Source organism: Clupea harengus, chromosome 16, assembly GCF_900700415.2.
Source record: "Clupea harengus chromosome 16, Ch_v2.0.2, whole genome shotgun sequence".
In the NCBI taxonomy this organism is placed as follows: Eukaryota; Metazoa; Chordata; class Actinopteri; order Clupeiformes; family Clupeidae; genus Clupea; species Clupea harengus.
Window position 1 is genome coordinate 1917172 of NC_045167.1, and position 23336 is coordinate 1940507.

Consider the following 23336-nt stretch of genomic DNA (forward strand, 5'->3'; position numbering starts at 1 on the left):
ACCACAGGTGTCGGCTCCTCCAGCCTGCTTTAGAGTCAGGAAAGATGAACCAGCAGAGTCAAGTCACCCACCTGCCAATTAACTGTGCTAAATGTTTATTTATTTTAAGGTGCCATATAGTAACCCATGTAATTATTGATCTTCTCTGCTCCACAGCTCGTATTGTCAGGACCAAACAATGGTGTGAAATGATTCCCTGTCTGGAGGACGAAGGCTGTGATCTGCTAGTAAATAAATCAGGCTGGACTTGTACACAACCGGGCGGCAGAGTCAAAACCACTACGGTGAGTGTCCTGGCCACTCTCATTAGACAGTGCACTGACACCTCCACCTCACAGTCTGACTAGGACTGACTGACTGGGCACCCTCTGAACCTCCTCAGTCTGACTAGGCCTGACTGACTGAGCACCCTCTGCACCTCACAGTCTGACTAGGACTGACTGACTTACTGAGCACCCTCTGCATCTCACAGTCTGACTAGGACTGACTGACTTACTGATCACCCTCTGCACCTCACAGTCTGACTAGGACTGACTGACTGAGCACCCTCTGCATCTAACAGTCTGACTAGGCCTGACTGACTGAATATCCTCTGCACCTCACAGTCTGACTAGGACTGACTGACTTACTGAGCACCCTCTGCACCTCACAGTCTGACTAGGACTGACTGACTGACTGAGCACCCTCTGCATCTCACAGTCTGACTAGGTCTGACTTACTGAGCACCCTCTGCACCTCACAGTCTGACTAGGCCTGACTGACTGAATACCCTCTGCACCTCACAGCTTTGAGGGAGCTCATTAGCATGCTCTGGCCTACCCCTACATCCCAGAAGAACCGAAAGACAAAAAAAAAAAAGAAAATAATTTGTATCCCCATCTCCTTTTTTTTAAAATAACACCGTGAGCCGTTGTTTATCTTTTTATCACTGGCAATTAGGTTGAATTAAGCAGACCCTTAGCGCTAATGATTGGAACAGATGGGTGATCACGGCAGGTATATCTGCGGAGCCGCCCTTTGTCCCACTGCACGCACACAAGCACACAGGCTCAGCCCTGCCAGTCACACAGCCATCAGTAATCACAGCCACGCAGCCGTCAGTAATCACAGCATATTCATTAGGACTCATTGGTCATGCCATGTTCTCATTCGGCTCTGAATGTCACCCTGTGAACGCCAGCAAACTGGGGTCATCAACAAAATCAACAGAATAAAAAAAAAGGGGTCTACACTAGGGCTGAACGATTTGGGAAAATAATCTAATTGCGATTTTTTACCAAAATATTGCGATTGCGATTTAATATGCGATTTTTTTTTTATCCTCTTTTTTTCCCAACAAAACGTAATGAATGATTTAAGTATGACCAACACAATATTAGATACATTTAGTGTAAAATATTCTTTTTGTGGTGTGTGTTCACTGTTTTTGACATTGAGGATGTGGTGTCCAGAATGAAGCCATGGTATGCTATCAGTCATCAGACCTGACTTAATGTTGTTACAACTGTTACTGGGGTTACTGTTGTTGTTGCGCTGTTACTGTTTTTTTTTAATCAATATTAGATACATTTAGTGTAAAATATTCTTTCCCAAATTTTACATTTTTTTTTAACTGCTCATTACAGAAACAAGAACAACAAATCGGTGGCTTTGCCACTATGCATTTAAGTAATTTAAAAAAAGTCATTTTAAGTATAAACACTAGGCATGCACTTTTTAAACACTGTGTGCAAAATGTACCATCTTTTTTTAGACCACGTTTTTTAATCGCGAACGTTGCGGTTAGAAAATCGCGTTCGCAAATGCAATTAATCGTTCAGCCCTAGTCTACACCTAAAAGAACATCCAAAAAAAAGCATTTATGTTTGCATTTATAGTTCCATACCTTTCATTGCAGGCCTTTAAACAACAGACGTTTCAGCCATAAGCCGGCACTGATTCATTTACTGTATGAAGACTATGAAGAATAATGTATCACGTAATCATGACGTGGGTCCAAGTATCTTCTTTTTACAGTTGGCAAATACATAATTAGAAACTTCTCAATGCAGGCCATTTAAATGGTAGATCCATGTTGATACCAACCTAGTCATCACAGAGAAGTTTGTGGTTTTATCTTTGGCATTTAAGTGTCAGATGTAACCTGTTTATCATTCCCACGGAGACATGGATAAGATCTTATTGTTGCAGTTGCTAATAGTGTTTTGATCACTACAGTGGGGAATATTGTAAGTGAATCACACTCATCGTTTAGATTTTCGCAGACATTCAGCTTGCGTACAGAACATTACATCTTTATTAAATTGAGAATGATTTCTACCAGCGTGTTCGCAGATAAAGCACCATTTCTCAAATGTTGGAGGCTAAATGCATTCATCTGTTATTTATGACTGATTTGATGTAGAAAAAGAGGAGCTGTACTTTATTTATATAGATTTATATATATAGATTTATTTATATAGATATTTATGACTGATTTGATGTAGAAAAAGAGGAGCTGTACTTGTATAGCTGCTGTAGCTGACCTGATGTTTATCAGCCTGCTTGACGTTGCCCGTGAGCTGACAAGTATTCATGCGCCCTCCATATTTCAAATGTGTGGTCAGTGGCCCAGTCATGTGACTTAGGAGCTGTCAGGCCGGAGACTGATGTATGATCCGTCATCACAGGCATTGCCTTTGAAAAGTCTAGAGCACATCCATCTCAGCTTTTTCTTTCTTTCTTTCCATCTTTCCATCTTTCCATCTTTCTCCTTCTCCTCCTTTTCCATTTCTTCTGTTTCTTTCAAACATGTGTCTATGTGATGCCTGGTCTAGTTGTTCTGCGGGACAATCTAACAGGATTTTTAGCATGTCGAGTCCTACTTGTCTGTTAAAGTCTTGTGTGACACGGGGATCCTGTAGTTCCAGTGTACTCCTCCACCACAAACAAAACCTAAGCTCATTTGTATTCATGGTGGATGTAGAGAAGTACTTGGCCGTTAGTGAAGAAAGATGTTCCGTAAACACAAAAGTGTCTGAATCAAGAGCACTGTCAATGACTGGCTTGGCTGTATATGAAAGTGTGTCATTCACAGAGCACCCATCCGTCACTGTCTGACCTCACTGGCAGTACGCAAGTGCGCTGCCAAATATTAGCATTACACAAAGGCAGGGGGCCAAACACTGGAGACGTATATACCTGAGGATGGATAAGAATTGATGCACCACCGAGGGGGAACTTTATTTGCGCTGCATACATACATCTTGCTGAATGTCACAATACATCACATTTTACGCGATCAGATACTGCGCGCAGAAACTCTAAATTACTTTTGCATTTGTTTTTCAAAGCTTTCTTTTGGGAAAGCTTATCGCTTTCTCTGCATGACATTTATATTAAACAACCATGTCGCAGGTACATTGTTTTTTAACAGTGCAGAACATTTGCAGTCTTTGTCATTATCTCTGATATCTCTTTTCATTTCGCCTGTTACCCATTTTTAAATCCCCTGCTGTAACGAATGCTTTGTGTGTTATGGTGGCCAGTGCTATTTTAATGGCATATTAAGGAAGAGAAAAAGCCATTTCTCACTGCGAGAGGAGACCCTGCAGGAATGAATATTGATGAAACCCTCTAATCTCTCGGAGTCTCTCTGAAGAATCAGAGTTAGTTTAATAGGCAGAGCCATGCAAAAAAAAGAGCTTGACACACAAAAATAAGTGTTAAAGAAAGAGGGAGGAGCTCCTGCTCGACACGACCATGAATCTCTTTTAGTATTCAGATTTCAAATATTGAAACCTTTTCTTGAAAATACTTCGCGGCAGCACCGGCCAGCCATTTCTTAACACCACACCACAAATTGGTCTAAAGTGGGCCCCGTTTTTCTGAAGTACATATTATCTGTGGAAATTGTGATGTCACATGGTTGCTATTTAGCCTAGGAATGGCTCGTCTTGAGAGATTTCAGGGGAATAGAGATTGTTTCTTACCTGAGAGCTTTCCTTCGGGGCCTGAGTAATTGTAACCCCTTATCACCTCTGGTAAGTGCTCATTGTGTATAGTCCTTCATCTCAAAGGAAGACTGCTCACAGCCTCATTGTCTAGAACCATTTAGAACAACATCTCTTTGCACTGACATATCTCTTCTCACCCCCTGGCATGTTAGGTAAAGGTGGCACAGGTACTTTGCGCTGCTTCAGAAGCACTCGGGGTCTGAGTGTCTTCTGTATCCACACTCAATGTATACAACCTTCTTCTAGCTAATGCAGTGATTACAACTTCTGCAAGTAGACCCTTAATCAGCCATTCTATTACCAGCACAACGATTGGGATATCTAACTACTGAAGGGAGACCTGAGCCAATGGCGTGCGCTTATCCAAATGAGCCTGATTACAGTAATCAGGGCTGTTTCACAGCACACATGCAAGGGGAGTTTGGTCATCAGCTCAGTTTCCCCACTTCAAAGCCTCAAGTGAGACTATTTTCTTTAAAGCGCAGCCAATTTACACCACCAAAGAGATGTACGGTAGAGTTTCTTGCGTTTTCTGTAGTGATATGAGTAAAGGCTATTTCAGGCTTTAGATCTGTATGATTGTGAGATTTGGATATGTTTGTTTTCTTTGATTGTGTGTATGTATCTGTTTTGTGAGTGTATGTACGCGCAAATGTGCTAGTGAGTAAGAGAGTGCTTGTCCAACAGTCTATAAAAAAGCTATTTGGATTGGGGTCGCGTAAATGCCCACTCGGATTGCGAGGGAAGCCACAGATGATGGGCAACCCGGCAGTGTTGGTGCCGGTATACAGGCCCGGTAATTGATCCCACTGGGCCAGCTTGGCACTGTAGGACCCATCCAGTGGAGGGTTTTTAACAGAATCACCACAGAGAGGACAGCTGCTTCTCCATGCAAACAGACTCAGCTGCTGCAAACCATTAGCCTGCGCTGCCAACTCTCATCTGGAGAAGCCAAGTCAGCAGTCACTTCCTGCTCCTCCATTTTGAGCTCCTTCAAGAGCGCTACGATAATCACACAAAGAGCATTTTACCTTATTTGAAAAGTGATGTGTAATTGAATTCATGCCCGTCATTGACAATCCGTAAATGTGTGTTTTAAAATGTGCGTCCTTAACTGACCAGATAGCTATTGTCATCTCACAAAGGAAGCCATTACCAAAATGTTTTGCTGTTGCCAAGCCTGGCTCCCATTGGATTTGGCTGAGTTGCATCTTCCATAAAATGGAGACAGTGAGAGCTAAAGAAGATGTACCATATCGTGTCATTTATGGGTAAAACCCTTTATCTGTGTGCCTTTGCAGCAGATGTAGGCGTAGACCATCATAATATGTCCCTGGTACAGTGTTTCCATGGTGCTGGTATATCACTGTGGTGTCAGTAAGTGGCCAGATTCCATGATCCTTTACAGCCAGGGTCAGTGTTGATTCATTCCACATCTCAAGCATGACCATAAACCTGCCAGTTGCCCCCCCCCCTACCCCCACCCCTGTGATTTCAGGCTCTATGACGCGATGGGAGTCCCACTCAAACCTCACCTCCTCTCTAAACATGGCGGATCACATTGCTGAACCTGACAGACAGCCACTCTCAGCCACTGCTCAAGAACTGACTTTTACAAAAGCAACAAACTGCAAACCATGATGGGCCTTAACAACTAAATAAGGTACACTCACTGCTCATCAGGCCTCCGTACAAAAACTTGAAAGTCATTGATTAAATTGTTATTGTATTACTGTATGGCCATAGCATGCGTTATTTCTCATAACTAAATGAACTGTAATTTAAAATTGAATTGTGTGATCGTCATTCCTCTGACATTTTCCCATGAATACATCTGGTTCCATCTGACAGTAGCATCAACACCAAATCACTCTTGTAGTGAATGCTTGTAGAAAACTGTCCATAAAATGGACCCCATTAGCATTTATGAACTACTCATTATTATACAGCACATCGTCTATGCATATGTGAGTATTTCTAATCCTGCATTTGTAAATCCTATCCATTTGGTGCTCTGACATTTTAGGATGCAGAGTCATGCGAGTTCACTGCGTGTAAATGTCAACCCGGGGCCATATGCTCTGAGGCGGTTGTTTACCGCCCAGAACACCCAGGTGGAACCCTCCATATGTGCTGTAAATAACAGTCTCAGTTTTTGGCTCCAATTTAAGTGTCAGGATTCTCAGCTTTCTCCCTGCAACAGCGCCGTCAGTCCAGCCTGCAGACAGAAAGAGACAAAGAGAAAGAACTGTGAGAAAGAAACAGAGAGAAAGAGGGTGAATGAGAGAAAGAAAGCGAGAGAGAGAGAGAGAGATATGTTTTAGTGTGTTGTGTTTTTGGGTTGAAGGAAGATTCTTCGAAGAAAAATGTCAATAAATATTGACCCAGGGTCCTGTGATGTGACAGTTTTGATCATTTAGGTTTAAAATAAATACGGGCCTCAGCAAATCTTTCAACATGCCAGTCTGTCAGGGCTTAGACTCTCTGCTGTTGTTCAGGCAGACGCTTCAGTAAGTGCCAAACATGGATGTGAATGGGGCAAAGTCCAGCTCTCTCATTTAATCCCAGCTATTCCTCACTTTGAGTTTTGTTTACTTGTATACACATTTCATCCATGGATTGTTCAGTGGGCCATGTTCGTCTTCCATTAGCTGAGAGATTAGTGTGAATTGCGTAGCTCAGGGCTAAGTGTGAGCATAATAGCATTAAAGACAGAGGCTGCACAAGAGGCTGCACAAGACGCTGCACTTTGTGCCGTGGGTCTGTTTTAATTCATTTGGGTCTATTCTCCCTGGAGATCAAATGAAGACACCTAACTTAGCATTGTCATTTTTTTCATTAGTTTGTGTTAAATTACATATGAGGTAATCACACGCGGATCGCTAGAGGGTAGTGTGGCTCCTCCAGACGATGAGAATAATGGGCTCGACGCTGACAGAGACACAGCATTTCTGGTGGTCTTAATTACCTGAGGGCCACCGTAGTGTATTAGAAATGACATGCCCCTGTCTTTAGCCTATATACTCCTGGGTCATTTCACTACTCATCCACTGGCACCGACATTATCCTATTAAATTGAGGTTCATTTAGATCCTGATTGCTTTATCCCTGTTGTTTTGTCTGAAGGCATGCCTGTGTTTAATCTAACACCTGCCTCTTTCATGGCAATTTGCTCTCAGTGCAGTTGTCAAGAGTTCATTTTTATAAATGAAGCAGCATGCAAGCTTGGAAGGCTCAATGCTTTTATCTCGTTGGCCGGGAACCATACATTTACCAGATGGTACTGAGGTTTCCAAGTCTTTTTTCCGAGCTGGCAAGGTCCCCTGTACTCAGAGTTATATTGTTATTAGTCTGATAACCTTTTAGATGCTTAAGTGTTTGAACTCAAGCACATTTGCCATCAAAAGTAATAGTGTTGTTAAGGTGTAAGTCCCACAAAACAGTGTCCTTTCAAAACAGCTGCCACAGAATTGAAGAGGGGAAATTGCTGTGGGTTTTTCTCAAACTGACTAAAGTTGTGTTGTCCTTGCCCTTCAGGTCTCCTAACAGCGGCAGTGCCAGAGGATCCTGGGGTGGGGGAGCTCACACTGGACTTACGTATGCTGCTTCCCCTGCTCCATGCACACCAACCCCGCTGTAGATAATCTGCTGTCCGTCATCAGCTTAACATGCTTGTCCGTCTTCCTGTTTGTCTGTATGCTTTGTAAATGGGCAGTGCCCCCTTGTGCCACGGAGGACTTCTGTTTCATGTCGAGCACTTGGGGCGCTCTACTGGACTACAGTGCGTAGAGATCAGAAAAGATGCCAGAACTGCAACTCCTCTATAATGACACTGCTGGACTAGGAATAATCAGAGAGGCTGAATTCTCTCCAGAAGACAATGGCTCTTAGTCTGGACCTGTGCTTATGAGCCAACTAAAGACTGTGGACCTGGTCTGGACCTGTGCTTATGAGCCAACTAAAGACTGTGGACCTGGTCTGGACCTGTGCTTATGAGCCAACTAAAGACTGTGGACCTGGTCTGGACCTGTGCTTATGGGCCAACTAAAGACTGTGGACCTAGCGAACTGCTTGTGCTGTGACTGGCCTTCTGCTGGAGTACACCTTTGGCACTCTTGACTTTTTTTATTGACCAAAGAGGGAAAAAAGGGTTCTGGACGAGAGGGGCCAAATAGAAAGTGAAATATCCAATGGCAACCTTTTCCCAACAGATGCCTGCCCTCGCGAAACAGTGAATCCGGAGGGTTGGCCTACCTGTGCCGTATGATTTCACAGGACAAATGGACACAATCAAAGGAGTACCTTTAATACTTTGTTGACATTTTTCTTGGACTTAACCCAACACTGTATTTTGAAGCTGGAGTTATAGGGACAGTATACATATATATGTATATGTGTATAAAACTGGAGTTATAGGGACAGTATACATATATATGTATATGTGTATAAACATCAGACTTGCATTTTTCGGTAGCAACACCCGGAACAGTTTGCAATAAGCATGGTTGGTTAAAGTAAAAGAGAAAAAACACTGATCATCCGACAAAAAGAGAATATTCAATAGTAATTTCCGATTGCCATAAAAAAGGTCATTAAATGTATTTTGAAAGACCGAAAGTTATATATTTAACAGTTTTATATGTTGTACCTTTGTAGAGAACCTTATTTAACATGAATAATGTGGTCAGATACCAGTCATAGAAGGTCAGTGAGCTCTGCTCCATCATGCTGGTCTGTTCTGCTCTTTCTTTCTCCCACACAAGTAGCAGTTCTCTTTTTATACCAATCGCAGAACTTGGCCATCTGTCCATATACATCAAAAAGAGGAAAAAGGACAAAATGTGAAAAAATGACTGATCATGGTGAACTGAACTTTATACCCCACTTTAGTATCTGGAATCATGGAAATTGGTATTTGGTATTGTATTGTAAAGGTGTGGACATTTGACTCATTTCTTTATGGATTTGACCTAATTTATTTTTGTGCTTCTTGTGTTTGTTGCACAGTGCCGACCTCTGAGTGATGACACTTGAAGGAAGAATTAAGAAAGTCTTAGAATCATTTACATGAGATACTTTTTTATTATGAGATATTTTAAGAATAAATCGATTGCGTGAAAGAAATATCACTTGCTAAAATAGAATTTCAATATACTTGGACCACTAGATTGATCTTACTTTGCATAGAGGTTTTGTTGAAAATTATATTGTTTTATTTTGTGAAATGCTATATTGAAAAGAACTGCTGCTTTCTTTAGAAGCAATCACTATGCATTTGACGAAGTTCTGCGAATGATTGTCATCCAAATGTAGACACAAGCTATAAACATCACATTTATAAACGCATAATACACACATAAATTAATGACTGATTGGTTCAAATTGAATGTTTAATGGGAACAGTCATGCTGGGATTTGATTACAATAATCATGAATATGGAATGTATTGATGCTGCAAGTTAAAGGCTTTCGCTGAGAATGGCAATTAGGACAGCGAAAATGACAGTTAATGCACATAACAGAACCTCATCCATTTGTTACACTGTGCGAGATCTTCTCTGATGACAGGCATTTCAATCAAATGCAGAAAAAAACACTGACTGACAAGTTGCGCATTAAGCACAAACCTTTAGTGAGTTTCACTGGCATTTCTGCAAGGACAGAGGACACGCAGAAGACAACCAACTCATTGGCAAGCACTCCCTCATATTCACAGTGCATAGAGTACTATTTATGGTATCTGCCAATGCGGCTGGCGTCTTACAATATAAAACAGACTTGGCTTCAGTGGCCGTACGGAACAAAGTGACGCGAGACGAGCCCAGAGGCCAGGCAGAAAGCCACAAGATGACCGCTTCCTCCAGCATCCCAAATAGATTTGAACTCAAGGGCCAGACTGAACAGATGCCTGTGCTTGTGATTAAACTCGCGCCCTCTGTCATTAACCTCATCCTCTCCCTATCTCCCATGTCCATACAGTTCCCACTAACACTTGGCTGATGCACCTCTGAGTGCAACTGTTTCTTGCCAACACCAGCTGGAAATTAATAAAGTTGTGTTGACTGTGGAAATTCCTGAGATGCAAATGAGGTCCTCGAGGAGTGTGGGTTCTCTGTATAGTCTGAATGTCAAGAGAGTTTGAATATTTAATTATGATGATTGAATTCCAATAATCTGCCCCATATCCTTGAGGTTTGTGTGTTACGAGTCACGCCTTTACACATATAATTTGATTAGGAGAGTACAATGCAGAGTTTCCTAAAGCTATGGTACATTCAAGTACAAAGAGACCACCAAAAAAAGTAGTCCTACCCCATGCACCACGGGGAGTCAAAGTGGGTCATATGTTAATAGAAGAGTCTGTGCAGGAGTGTGTATTTCAGCAAGTGTGTGCACGTGTGTGTGTGTGTGTGTGTGTGTGTGTGTGTGAGTGAGAGAGAGAGAGAAAGTAAAAGAGAGAGAGAGAGAGAGAGAGAGATAACGCGTGTTTGAGTCTAAAGCAGATATCGGGAAAAAAAAAACGTTTTCACTTTTCAGTATCTATTTAATGATATGTTATGTAGTGTAACTGATTATTTGCATGTCATGGTGGTAGTCTTATCGCTTCCTGCCCACCTGAGACAGATTCAGTGGCATCGGGAGCGGGAGCGGGAGGCGAGGTATCCTCCGGCTGTCATTGAGGTGTCCTATAGAGGGGAGCGTGGAGATGGCCGGCCACTGCTTTACTGTCGGCCGTAAACTCGAAAGGGAGACTCCTCGCTTTACTGCGCTGATAAATCTCTGCAATTCCAATACTGCTGCAATGGCAAAAAAATATTATTTACTTTGATGGATAACATTTACCTGCTAATTCAAATTTCATATTGTAAGTCTTTGTTTACAATATAAATCTAATTAAGTGCGCCCGCCGTGATGCGAAGGCGAGATCAATACGCAATATGGCTGTCCCAGCTGCATCCCTCAGTAGATGTCTGCGGTTGCCAATATTTTCAACCCATAAAACTGTTTGGGCTTTTTTCAGCAAGTCCAATAATCTGTCAAGGTTAGAGGAGAGTGAGGCAAAACATCACCATTGAGCCTGTCATACCAACCACGTAGCGGAACAGTGCCCCCTTTAAACCCAGATGACATCATCTGGCTCCTGGCATCTCCTTATTGCCCATTCTGCTCCCGTACGGCACATTGTATGCCCTGCTGTGAAAGAGCTCCGGGGAGATTTAATGCTAAGACAACAACACATGCCCTCATGGCTAAATCTCTCCTTTGGACGCAATACAGTCACATAGATGTACTCTCCCGCTGCACCCAGAACTGTTCTCCCTAAGAGTACAAAGGAGTAATGATAGCCTTCCTGGATCATAAAAAAACTGCCTGCTTGCCCACATATGCACACTCTGCCACACTTCACGGTGTTCCTGCGCCTCGAATCTGTCTGTGCTGTTCAGTGCTCCGGTACTCTCCTCTTCTCCTCACTCCCGACTCACGCTTCGTTCAATTGAAGATGGGGCCCCAGTCAGCTGGGCTTTCAAGCTCCATTTAGCTCCACTAACAGCCTGCATTTATTACTGTCTCTGATTAGCCCGGCACTGCCCAGCAACACACCAACACCTGGGATAGAAGTGCGCAGGAACTGTGACTGTTACAACACGGGCTGCCCACCGGAGCCACACACCGTGGCCATTCATAGTCAATCACTGGAGATAATGGAAACCTGAGGCGTGGAAGGAGAGCAGAAGGACCGAGAGAGAGCAACATTTAATCTGCTGACAAGGAATCGTCAGGTTTGTAAAATCACCGACATATAAAAACGTGCGTGTGTGTGTGTGTGTGTGTGTGTTCAAAGCCGCAGAGCCGAGCTGAACATGCTTAAACCTATCGGCTACAAGGCATTTAATGTGGCCTGCGGCCTTAAGAAGACCTGCTTAAAAAAGGCTGGGATAATGATCCTCCATTGAGTCCCGTTTCCCGACTCCGTTGGCGGTGTGAAGGAGAGGGCTGACGCAGAGCCAGCGCGGCGCGGAGCGGAGACAGGGGAGCCTGGAGGAAGCGGAGCAGATCGCTCCTACTCTACGTGCTGTTGCCAGGGGCTCCTGTTTGGTGCTGAACAGACCCACAGACAACACAATGCTCTTAAGCCCTGATGATCCCAGCTCTCTTTCTCTCCCCTCTATCCTCTATCCTTTCTCCTGCCTCGCACTCCCAGGCAGTCGGGGCAAATGCTTGCAGGCGAGTGCGATGTGAGGCGATGCTGGCGCTCGTAATCAAGGCCTGATGTGTGGGGTTTAGCCGGAGCCTAATCCACAGGAAGCCCAGCAGCTGGGGGCCCCGCCAGCTCATCTGACCACTAAATGAGAAAAATGACCACCCAGTGCCAAGCTCTTTTAAAAACTCATTTACATCCTGTCAGCTCCCATTATGCAGGGGAACGATGAGAGTGGACAGATTTGGGCCTGAGCGCACCCCGGCACCATCCAAGCGTGCCGATTCTGACCCGGCTCACCGGGCAAGCAGCCCTGTGATTTTCCCATGTCAAGCTTCTTCTCTCCCCCCACCCCACCCCACCCCCAGCCCCACCACCACCACCCTAACTGTAGGTGATAATCAGTGCCTGAAATCCCACTTTTCAGTTTCATACAATTATGTGCTCCTAAGAGCATCAGCAGAGGATTAGAGGTGCTAACTGCTGAGCCTTGAATAAATTATCCGCAGGGTTTTCGCATAAGCAAAAGGAGAGCTGGAGAGAGATAGGTACTGCAGAGAGAAGGAGAGAGAGCACAGGAGGGATGGAGAGAGATAGGTAATGCAGAGAGAAGGAGAGAGCAGTGCAGAGGATGGAGAAGAAGAGAAAGCATAGCCCAGTGGAATTTGACTCTAGCATGCTGGAGCTGCTGATTATTATTTTTCCCGTCTGGCAAAACAGCAGTATTTCCTTCCACTCGTCTCCACTTACAAATACAAATCCAATACTGCTGCAATTGCCAAATCTAATGCGTGTGTGGGCAGTTCATTTCTGATATCATTTCTTTTAAAGCTAAAGACTCATTTTATTTTAAAGCTCTAGTTTAAAATTAACTAGCCAATTAAATACTAAATGGGGAAAATGAACTGGAGCAATATTAAATGGAACAGAATGGATGTGTATGATTTTGAATATAATTTAAAAATTGAAATTGAAAAAGAAATTATTTAACAATAGGCCAGGCTGAGTTTAAACTTAACTGTAACCGCCATTGCTGTAGTCTGTCCACAACAGCAACAACAGAAGGTGATCTGCAATACAAATAACAAGCAATTAAGAGACACGCAGATGGATTACAATTATTCCATCTAATTGTCATGGCTCTGAAATGTCATGCTAAATTACCATGCCTCTACTGTGGGACAAAAGTGCTTGCAAACACCGCTCTAATGATAGACTGAAATTAACCCCTTTTTCTGTGTGCAAACCACTATAATTTCTCCGGTAATTAAGCTTGGGCAAAATAGATGGGACTGACAGAAACAAGTCCATTTAAAACACCCAGATGCTACGCCTGTTTGGATCCTACCTTGAGGTCAAAACATCAAATAAAACCCTGTTTTTTTTTTCTATTCGTTTTTTCTTGATATTTTCATTGAACCGTCTCTCTCCGCCATGTGCACGGACCATATTATGGGATGATGTGTGTGATGGAATGCCTCCGCCTGTACGGGACCTCTCCCTAATCCCCCTCAGGCTGGTGCAAACTTTACTTCGCATCAAGGGTGACATCCGTGAGGAGGCGGCACAAACATTGTCTAATGAATTTTAAACGACCGGTGTCGTGAGTAGGGGCTGGCGGCCCGAGCAGCGCCAATGCATTACGGTGATTTGTGGACTCACCTCCGAGTGCTCGCCCCAGCCTGCCGTCGGCGGGTGTTAAGTGCGCGCGGCGGGAGATCCTCTCTCCGTACCGCATTCGGGGACCAAATGATGTTTGAAATGTTTTAATCAAATCCTGTCTGTTCATTAGTCTAACAATGTGACTTTGGAGTGCATTCACAGCGGTCTGGCATCTTATTGTCCCTGAGGGAATGCTTCTAATGAAGAAGTCCCCCCCCCCCAGTCACAAGGCGGGGTGCGGAGAAAGCTGTGGTACTCTATACATTTAAATGGACTGATAAGGGAGGTTTCCAACTGTTGTGTTCTCAATTCTCAGGGGGTAGCCACACTGCTGGGGTTCGGCTGTTTCTTTTAAAAGACTTTTCACATTCATCAGCACCTATGACGTCTCTCTGACATTACCAGTGGAACACTGCGATGTGTGTGAGGCACTCTGTCTGTGATGAACAGCCTTGGTGTCATCTAGGATCAACAAACACATATTTGAAAGTCAAATTTCAGAGGGTAAAATTAAACGGCGTTTGGAGAGAGCTCTCATGTATAAACATTGATACAAGATATGTTTTCTGAAAAAAACCAAATTAGTACAAGTCAATAAATTGTCTTACATTGATAGTGATGTTATGGGTTTAAGGTTGGCGAAGGGAAAGTTCTGATCTTTGAAATGGTCCCAAAATGAACAGTGTAAATCTGGTTTGTGTTATTATTTCAGTGCGGCGGACACATTGATCTGTGGATTAAGGCAAAGACTACGTCGAGAGCCATGATGGAGAGCCCCTGTGTCTCTCCTGAAATGCAATTCCAATAAAATCGGAGGCCTGGATAGAATCTACAGTGCTGGGGCGTAATGAAACTTGGCTCATGTGCATTGTGTCTGCGAAAACTTTTCTAACATAACTCAAAACCGCTTTGGCCATTCGGTCATCCACAAATCTAAATACCTTTCACCAAACCAGACAGTTCAGTGGCTCCCTCATAGAATCCATCTTCCACTCATTACACTCTCTGCCTCCTAATGAATCACAGGGGGTGGAGATCCGTCATCTTGAACAATGGACGAGCTCGAGTACTCAAAAACGTCTGTGACTTATGAACATTGTTGATACATTTTAGACATTTTATTTTGGAGTATTATTCGAAGCTAAAACATAGGAGGTTTATGCCCTTATCCACAAGGATGGCATCTGTGCCTGGTATAAAAGCACCTGGGGGATTTTGTTTGTCACTGACACAGACTGACAAGCTCACTCCCTTTCTTTTTGACTCCAGCTCTAGCTCTCCTGTCATCACATAGCATCTTCACTTCAAGGTTAACTTCAGTCAGTTGTCAGCGAAATGGTTCAAGGGGTCAAAATAAATCACTTTGTCACCGAATGATTTCAGTGCTTTCGAAAGTTCACATTCACAGAACATACATTTTCATTGGAGAATGAGAAAATTGTTGTACATTCTAAAGAATACAGCATTGGAATCCCTTCTACCTCTATGCACAACTCTTAACCCTTGAATTTCTTCTCTATGTATCTGTTTACCATATATTTTATATGTGTCTGTAATCCCAGACCTAAATAAGCTTTGAAAAAAAAATGCTTTGGAGAAATTAGATCTTTCAAAAAAATGAAATCTGAAGGGGCTAAAACATTGATCTTTCTTTTACTATTTTAGACTGGGTAAAGATCATACTGATGCAAAGAAATCCTTGGACGAACACTTCCCATCACCGCTTCCATTTCTAAAACTATAAGGAAGGCAGACTGAGGGCGGAGAGGAGAGTCTTGCTGCTCTTTTCCCATGCAGAGAGAGAGAGTGGTGAGCCCAGGGATGGGGCTTATATAACCTGCCCTTCAGGTAGAGCACCTGGTCTGGTCATTAATCATGTGCTGCTGATGGTCCTGTTCCTCTTGTATGGAGCAAAGCACACCCCACTGCATCACGAGTCCATGCAGACACCCCCAAGATCTGCGCACCTGTCCCCCTGCACTACAGGGCTGCGGAGCCTGGGGGTCCGCTGAGACGGCCCCCCCCCCCCTTGCAGAACTCCATTCCTACACCTCTGAGCAGGAAGAGGCGAGGGACACGCTATACTTAACCTTGATTCTGACTCCGTCCTCCAACAGAAGTGTCCGTACTCCTAACGTGCAGCTGTGAAGATGTCAGATTAGTTGACTGCACGCGGGCTTTCTTTGAGTTCACAATCAACTAAAAAATACCTGTGTGACAGTAAGGCTTATTCACACAAATATTTACATAAGGTACAGCGATACCACTGTGGAGATGAACCAGTGGTCAACGGTCAGGCCTTTGAGAATATAATTTGTGGCTTTGTGAAGTGGGTGAAAAGTGAGGGATTTGCGCCTCCCTGGGTACACTGCACCTTGATAATGGAGAGCAGCTAAAGTGATTATCACACTAACAGCTTTGGACACGGAGGAGAAATTCCCCCACGGAGGGCTGAAGCCCGTCTGACACATGAGATTGGCAAGTGTGCTCCTCCGACACAATTCACACTACACGGCACCGCGACACCCTAGAATTGCTCTAAACCTACTAAAGGGTTCCACCTCTGTAAACTTCAGATGCCTGTCTTCAAAAAGATGGTCCTCGGGAAAGATCTTCAAAAAGAAAGTGCGTTTATCAGTCAGGCACGGTCAGAAAATTGTATTCAGAAAGTTTTTTTTCCACTTAGCACTTGCTTCAAATTCCAACATTAGGCTTGTCTATCTGTAATATCTGCCTGCCTGTCTGTGTGTCTATATGTCTGTCTGTCTGTGTGGGTTGGTGGGTCCGTTTGTCTGTCTACATATTAAAAAATCAAAGACATTTTATATTTCCCCAAAGTTGAATAGTTCTGAGAAGCTGCAGAGGCAAACATCTTCCAGATCTGAGGGCGATATACCATAACAGAACAGACTAACAACAGAGAGAACCATTGAGAGGAGAGACAGCTTTGATGAAGCATTCCCCGCAGACTTTTGCACTGTACTATACTTATAGAGCTCAGAGCGCTCAACTTTGAACAAGAAAGATCTGCTGGCTTTCCAGCCATCATGTTTTAATTTTTTTCAATCTTCTCTCCTCTGGCTTGTCCGTGACAGGGGAAATATCTCCACATAAGGAATTAATTACAAAAACAATGAGGCGCACAGGAGCCAAAGGGGTATTCTATGACCAATGGGAAAATGTGCTGAGTGCACTTTTGTGTTAAATAAATGATTCTTATTAATGTCATCATTAAGGCCATCCACGCTGTGAATGTGAGCTCAATGGGCTTGCAATGGTAATTGGTTTAGCTGGTTGGACCTTAAGATGTAGACATTTGTAATCTTAATTGAATCCCATCTGATGAGGCCATTCGGCATGCTAGAACAAGACCCCGTCAAAACTGAGAAGGGCATTAAATTTGCCCTGCGCCCCATCATCTTGAAACCGCGGCGGTTAATAACGGTAAGAGAAATCATGATGACTTCTCTCCAAAAAAAAGTCAAGATTTCCTCCTCTGAATAATTGATAATCCAGTAAAATCTTGGATTTAAAAAATGAGCGCTCCATATCCGTCTGGTAATGATTTGTGTAGAGGTCACGGGACCTGTCCCCTCACTCTACCATTGGGCTCTAATCCCTCTAATCCGCCCAAACAATGGGCCTCGCAATGTGTGGAGTACGACAGATTTGATCGGCTGCTCAGAAGGATCAGAGCTCCAATGTGGTGCCAACACAATGATAGCGGTTTTGAAGGTGCTGCCCATAAGCTGCCCCTCTTGCTTAAGTACAGATAAATCCTGATGATAATGCATGATTTCAGCTTTATGAGGGACGTGGGGGCTGTTCAGAGCTGAGGCGATGCCTTCTTTGGTGCTGTTGTTGTTGTTGGTGTTGTTGTTGTTGTTGCTGCTGCTGTGCCTTTTATTCAGGACCACAAACTCAGCCACTCTGACTGACATTTCTTTGTTGTGATTACAGGATCAAGGTGGCCTTGTTTTTCCTTTTTCCTTGTCAAAGAACAAATCGAGTGGGGTTTGATGATCAATTTGGCGCTGGATAGGAAGACAGAGGGGTGGGGGGTGCAGAGGCAGACGGGGGGTTGCTGTGACCTTGAAACAACTGAACTCCAATCTTTTTTGAGTGCCACACGTGTAAACGGATAAGAGTGTAAAGTCCCCTCAGCAACCCAACTATAAAGTAGCCAAGAACTAAGTCACACCAATGGCGGAAAGAATTCTAAAAAGCAAAATGCATAGAAACAAAGATCTCCTGTTCTCTTTAAAATACATATCAGGCCTTTTGAACATTCACTGACAGACCACTGATGCCTTCAAATGGCAATGCACTTCTTATTTGGTGTGAGTGCATGCAAAGACAGTGACTCATCAAACTTGCTCTAATGTTACAGTTGGCACGTATGCCTTGCTAACCAGCATCAGTACCTTAGAACCTTCCATCAGAGGCCAAGGCGGGAGAGGAGCTCCCCCTCCCCCTAAACTACAGGGGAAAGCAGAAGGATCACTTCATTTCCTGTTGCTCGCCCGGTGTAAACGTTCACGTGGAAAGGTTAACACAGTATAGAAGAAGGTTAACACACAGGGACTGAACAACAAACACCTGACTGTCTTCCCATCTGGTAGCTTGTTCCATACTAACATTTTGTTGGATAAAAAAACATCTGACAAATAAGAAAGAACACATCCCTGTCCTTCTCTAGCCATCATCACACCTCCGATTTGCACCTGATTTGCAAAGCTCAAACTGAATTATGTGCCTTTGTGTGTGCACAGTGTGTGTGTGTGTGTGTGTGTGTGTGTGTGTGTGGGTGTGTGTGTGTGTGTGTGTGCACAGTGTGTGTGTGTGTGTGTGTGTGTGTGTGTGTGTGTGTGTGTGTGTGTGTGTGTGTGTGTGTGTGTGTGTGTGCACAGTGTGTGTGTGTGTGTGTGTGTGTGTGTGTGTGTGTGTGTGTGTGTGTGTGTGTGTGTGTGTGTGTGTGTGTGTGTGTGTGTGTGTATAAGTGTATAAGTGTCTGTGTGGTGATTGTTACTGGTGCTTTTTGCAGTTTCCAAAACATCATCATGGCATAATGGTTACTGCAGCTTTCTGTTCATTTAGCCGTGGCTCCTTATCCAAGGCAGTCCGTGGATCCCACTGCTTGTGTTTACTTGCTCTGCAGCCGGCGCAGTCACAGCCGGCTCGATTTAATGGAGCATGCTCAGACAGAGGCCCCGGCGGGGATGCCTCCATGGGCCATAGGTTGTTGAGGCAGCTAATTGGTCAAAAAAGAAAAATATCTCTCTTGAATCTCATCCAGCTCAGACATAATGGCTGTGCTAAAATTAAACACTGCAGTTCCATTACTCCTTCAGTGTGTTTGGGGAGTTCTGGTGCTGAAAGTCTATGGCACCCATGATTGCATTTTAGTCATCATAAATATGTTGATCATGCCTTTTATGACGCGCTGACCTTTTTCTTACAGCTGAGTGTATACCCAAGAGCTGAGGCTGTGGCGTTTGGCCCGGCAGATGAAAAATAAATCCTCTAATGTTTTAGAGACTATCAAGCACAGACAAGGTCGCCTATCTAGCGTGTTGGCTCCACTGGAACAGCAGCGATCCCAGCATCTGCGCCTACACTTCCTTACACAGATCTCGCCCTGACTTTTCTAATGGGCCCGAGCCCACTGCCGAGCCTGTGCATTGATCATGATGTTGATGTAGCGGTGGTTCTGCCATGGTGACATTTCCTCTGGCACTCTTGTTTGTGTCTAACCTGCCGGAGCCTCCCGCCCGCTCGGCCTCTCAAAAGCCACCGCGCCGTGACAGGTGACTGACGACGCTAACAATAGCGCGGGTGGACCGAGCCGTCCGCGCTGCAGACCGCTGCATGATAAATTACCCTCATCAGTTTGTTTTGCCAGCAGCCCTCGCAGGTCACCCGCCAAGGGTCCGGCTGACATTTTGTCCCGTACTGTATATGCAAATACCTGCCAATCAATTAGCGTGCTGCTCCCTCCGCTCGCGTTGCTGCACATTGTGATTAAAATGAATTGATTGTGGAGTAAAATCAACACAACAGCCTGCCAAGAGCCCAGGGTCAAAAGGACAGTATGAAAACAGAAACGCTTTCCTCAAACTGATAACGCAGCTTATTTTTTTGTCTCTGCACCCTCTTGCTCTCTCTCTCTCTATCTTCCTCTCTCTTTCTCTCCCTTCCTCTCTCTTTCTCTCCCTTCTTCTCTCTCCTTTCCCCACCTCACCTTCCCTCTTTTATGTCTCTTTATCGCTTTCGGGAATAAGCATGAGCAGAGCCCGGGTCTTGGAGAAATCGTATAAAATGAGAAAAACGCAGTGTAAACACTGAGTGATAAATTCTGCCATGCTTGTCAGGCTATCAGTAAAATCTCGGTGATGGCTGATGGAAAAGTGTTTGTGGCAGCAACATTTAGTGAGGCAGCCCAGCGGCCTGCCGGGGACTGTGCAGGTACACTGATGCCTTGGGGGGGGAGTGTGGGGGGGAGGGGGTGGAGGCAGGAGGTGCTGGTAGGAGAACAGTGGTAAGAGTCATACGTTAAGGATGACAGGCCTGACACTCGGTGCTTTCAGAGAACAGAGAGGAGAGAAAAGAGAGAGAGAGAGGGAGAGAACAGAGAGGAGAGAAAAGCGACAGCATTTGATGAATCAGAGCGCCAGGAAGGACCTGATGGTGGTTTTAAAGAATCGTATGAGTCTGTGAGGTGATTCTACATTTACATTTACATTTAGCAGACGCTTTTATCCAAAGCGACTTACATATGTGCGACTTACAATGTATACACATTTTACATTTATACACTGATGGCACACTGCACATCAGGAGCAATTAGGGGTTCAGTGTCTTGCTCACGGACGCTTCGACAGGGAATCGAACTAGCAACCTTCTGATTACTAAACGACTTCTCTACCTACTGTACCACTGTCGCCCCATTCTACATGGAGGTGTTCAGCAGGCAGAAGAGCATGAGCTTTGAGCATCATTCAGCAGGAGCACCACTTTAAATGCACTCTAGACATAAATATAAAGACGAGGCAAGGTGAGGGAGAGGCAGAGATCTCTCTCTCTCCTCTGGAGCCTGGAACATTCCATATGAGCAAGTAGTGAATGATCATCCCGTGGATATGTGCTGTCTTCACATCACTGCCCCTTCACTTTGGTCTAACAAATGTGTGTTGAGCGTCCATGTGTGTGTGTGTGTGTGTGTGTGTGTGTGTGTGTGTCTTTAAACATGCGTGTCCTTGGCCACTGGCTCCTTGCGAAGAGATACAGTAAGCAGAGTGTGTATGCATGTGTGTAGTTATGCACTGAATGTGTGAGGTCACACATGAATGAATTCCTGCACGTGGGCATGTAGGTGTGTGTGTGTGTGTGTGTGTGTGTGTGTGTGTGTGTGTGTGTGTGTGTGTGTGTGTGTGTGTGTGTGTGTGTGTGTGTGTGTGTGCGTGTCTGTGTGCGTGCGTGCGTGCGTGCGTGCGTGCGTGCGTGCGTGCGTGCGTGCGTGTGTGTGTGTGTTCATATGTGTGCTGAACTGGGTGCTCCATGTGGGGATGAGCAGGGAGGCGAGAGGCGCGGGGGTACCACAGTGTGCACACGCATGCATAATTCATGCCTCTGCACTGAGCCGTAATCTGTGCTCTATGTACTAATGAAAGCCATCGTGCTTTTCACCGCGCATAAGGCAAGCTCAGTGGGTAGTGTGGCTGGGAGTGCAATAACATCAGCCTGCAGAGCGCCATTGCTCACGGCAAGCAGCAGCAGCAGCAGCAGCCTCCACTACAGGACACGGCACAGTGATCCGCAGGCTGAGTCGCCTGAACCCACAAAGCACTTAAGCACATCAAACCTGCAACCAAACGAGGACCGCTATCATCAGAGCCTGGCGCCATGTTGACCTCGTATTATGAAGAATTTGCCCGTGTGGCACGGCAGTGATCCTTTTCCCAAGCCCTCCAGCCTTACACCTTGATGTCTGCAAACAAATATTTCCCCCCAGCTGAAAAAAAAAAACCCAGGTCTACCATCAGAGGGACTGGAGGTAGCTTGCTTTTATCTGTGTGGAGACGCAGTGCCGAGCAGAGGTGCCAATTGACAAGTGATAATGCTTTGTGCTTTAAGCCCAGAGTCTCCACTTTGGGTGATGCCTTTCAGAGGCGGCTATTCATCGATCTGGTGAGCAGTGTGCAGCGCAGGCACTGTCTCCTCTCCCGGCCCTGTGGACTTTTGTTCGTCAGACTGGCGGACCGAGACGGATGTGCACGGCTGCTCAACACTGCACAGCAATGCACCACTCAGCACCCGGGATATTAGTATATTCTCCCAGACAGTTTAGATACACCACTGTGACCTCACTTGTAAAACCAAAGTTCCTTATCTGTCAGCCTGTTCGGGCGCTGAGAGATGGCTGTTTTGCAGGATGCTAGCGCGAGATCTTTCTACCGCTATGCCAAGGTCTGTTGTTATAACGTGACATGGCAAGTAATCAATGATATGCAAAATCACCTTCAGCCTCATTGTCAATACTGTGTATCAATTGATTCTATATTGGAGGGTGTTAAGTTTCTAGCAAGCCTTACGTTTTTGTACTCCATGCAAATGAGCTCCATATGCAGCACCTCGCAGTGTAATAAGCTAGTCGTGCTCTGCAGGTAGTCACATCAAACCACTGCAAACAAAGTGCAGATGGGAAACGGCAGCAATTTCCCTGAACAAAGTGATGGCCAGAAACACATAGAGCTCCATGGCAGACTATTCTCTGAGGCACTGTGTGTGTCTGAGTTTGCGTGTGTGTGTGTGTGTGTGTGTGTCTGTATGTGTGTATGTGTGTGTGTGTGTGTGTGTGTGTGTGTGTGTGTGTCTGTATGTGTGTGTGTGTGTGTGTGTGTGTGTGTGTGTGTGTGTGTATGTGTGTGTGTGTGTGTATGTGTGTGTGTGTGTGTGTGTGTAGGGGGATCTACTAGAGAAGAGAAAATAAAGAAAATATTCCATTCTTGGAGCCTGCACTGTCTGCATATACAGAATGAGGTCATAGGTAGCCTATTTCACAGAGAATGGAAGAAAAGCATCTTCAAACCAGATTCTCTGGTGGCAAATAGAAAGGTTATTATTTTAGAGAGGGTCTATTTGTATGATCGAGATGGGTAAGACTGACCTGTGTTTGTGTGTGTGTGTGTGTGTGTGTGTGTGTGTGTGTGTGTGTGTGTGTGTGTGTGTGTGTGTGTGTGTGTGTGTGTGTGTGTATGAGGTAACTACCTGTGTATGAGAGTGTGTGTATGGGGGAGAGGTGTTGGGCAAGAGGTCAACCTCAAGAGGCTATTTTGATAAGATAAGTGTCTTTGGCTGATGGGAGAGACAAAGAGCAGCCATTTTTAACAAAACATTTTTTTTTTAAATCACTCTGTCCCCATCTCTCTCTCCCATCTTTTTTTTTAACACAGAAAATATGAAATGGTATTTTTGTGCGA

The 23336-nt window shown here is 44.6% G+C and overlaps 2 long non-coding RNA genes across 2 annotated transcripts; one reads left to right on the forward strand and one right to left on the reverse strand.

Annotated features, from left to right (window-relative positions):
• The first annotated feature begins 5498 nt into the window (after positions 1-5498).
• LOC116224056 lies at positions 5499-10062 on the forward strand. The gene is made up of 2 exons (XR_004165398.1): positions 5499-5658; positions 7533-10062. It is a non-coding gene; the product is annotated as an uncharacterized LOC116224056 (long non-coding RNA).
• LOC116224057 lies at positions 7850-8092 on the reverse strand. The gene is made up of 3 exons (XR_004165399.1): positions 8055-8092; positions 7937-8011; positions 7850-7893 (listed from the first exon to the last, which is right to left on the reverse strand). It is a non-coding gene; the product is annotated as an uncharacterized LOC116224057 (long non-coding RNA).
• Positions 10063-23336: the final 13274 nt, after the last annotated feature.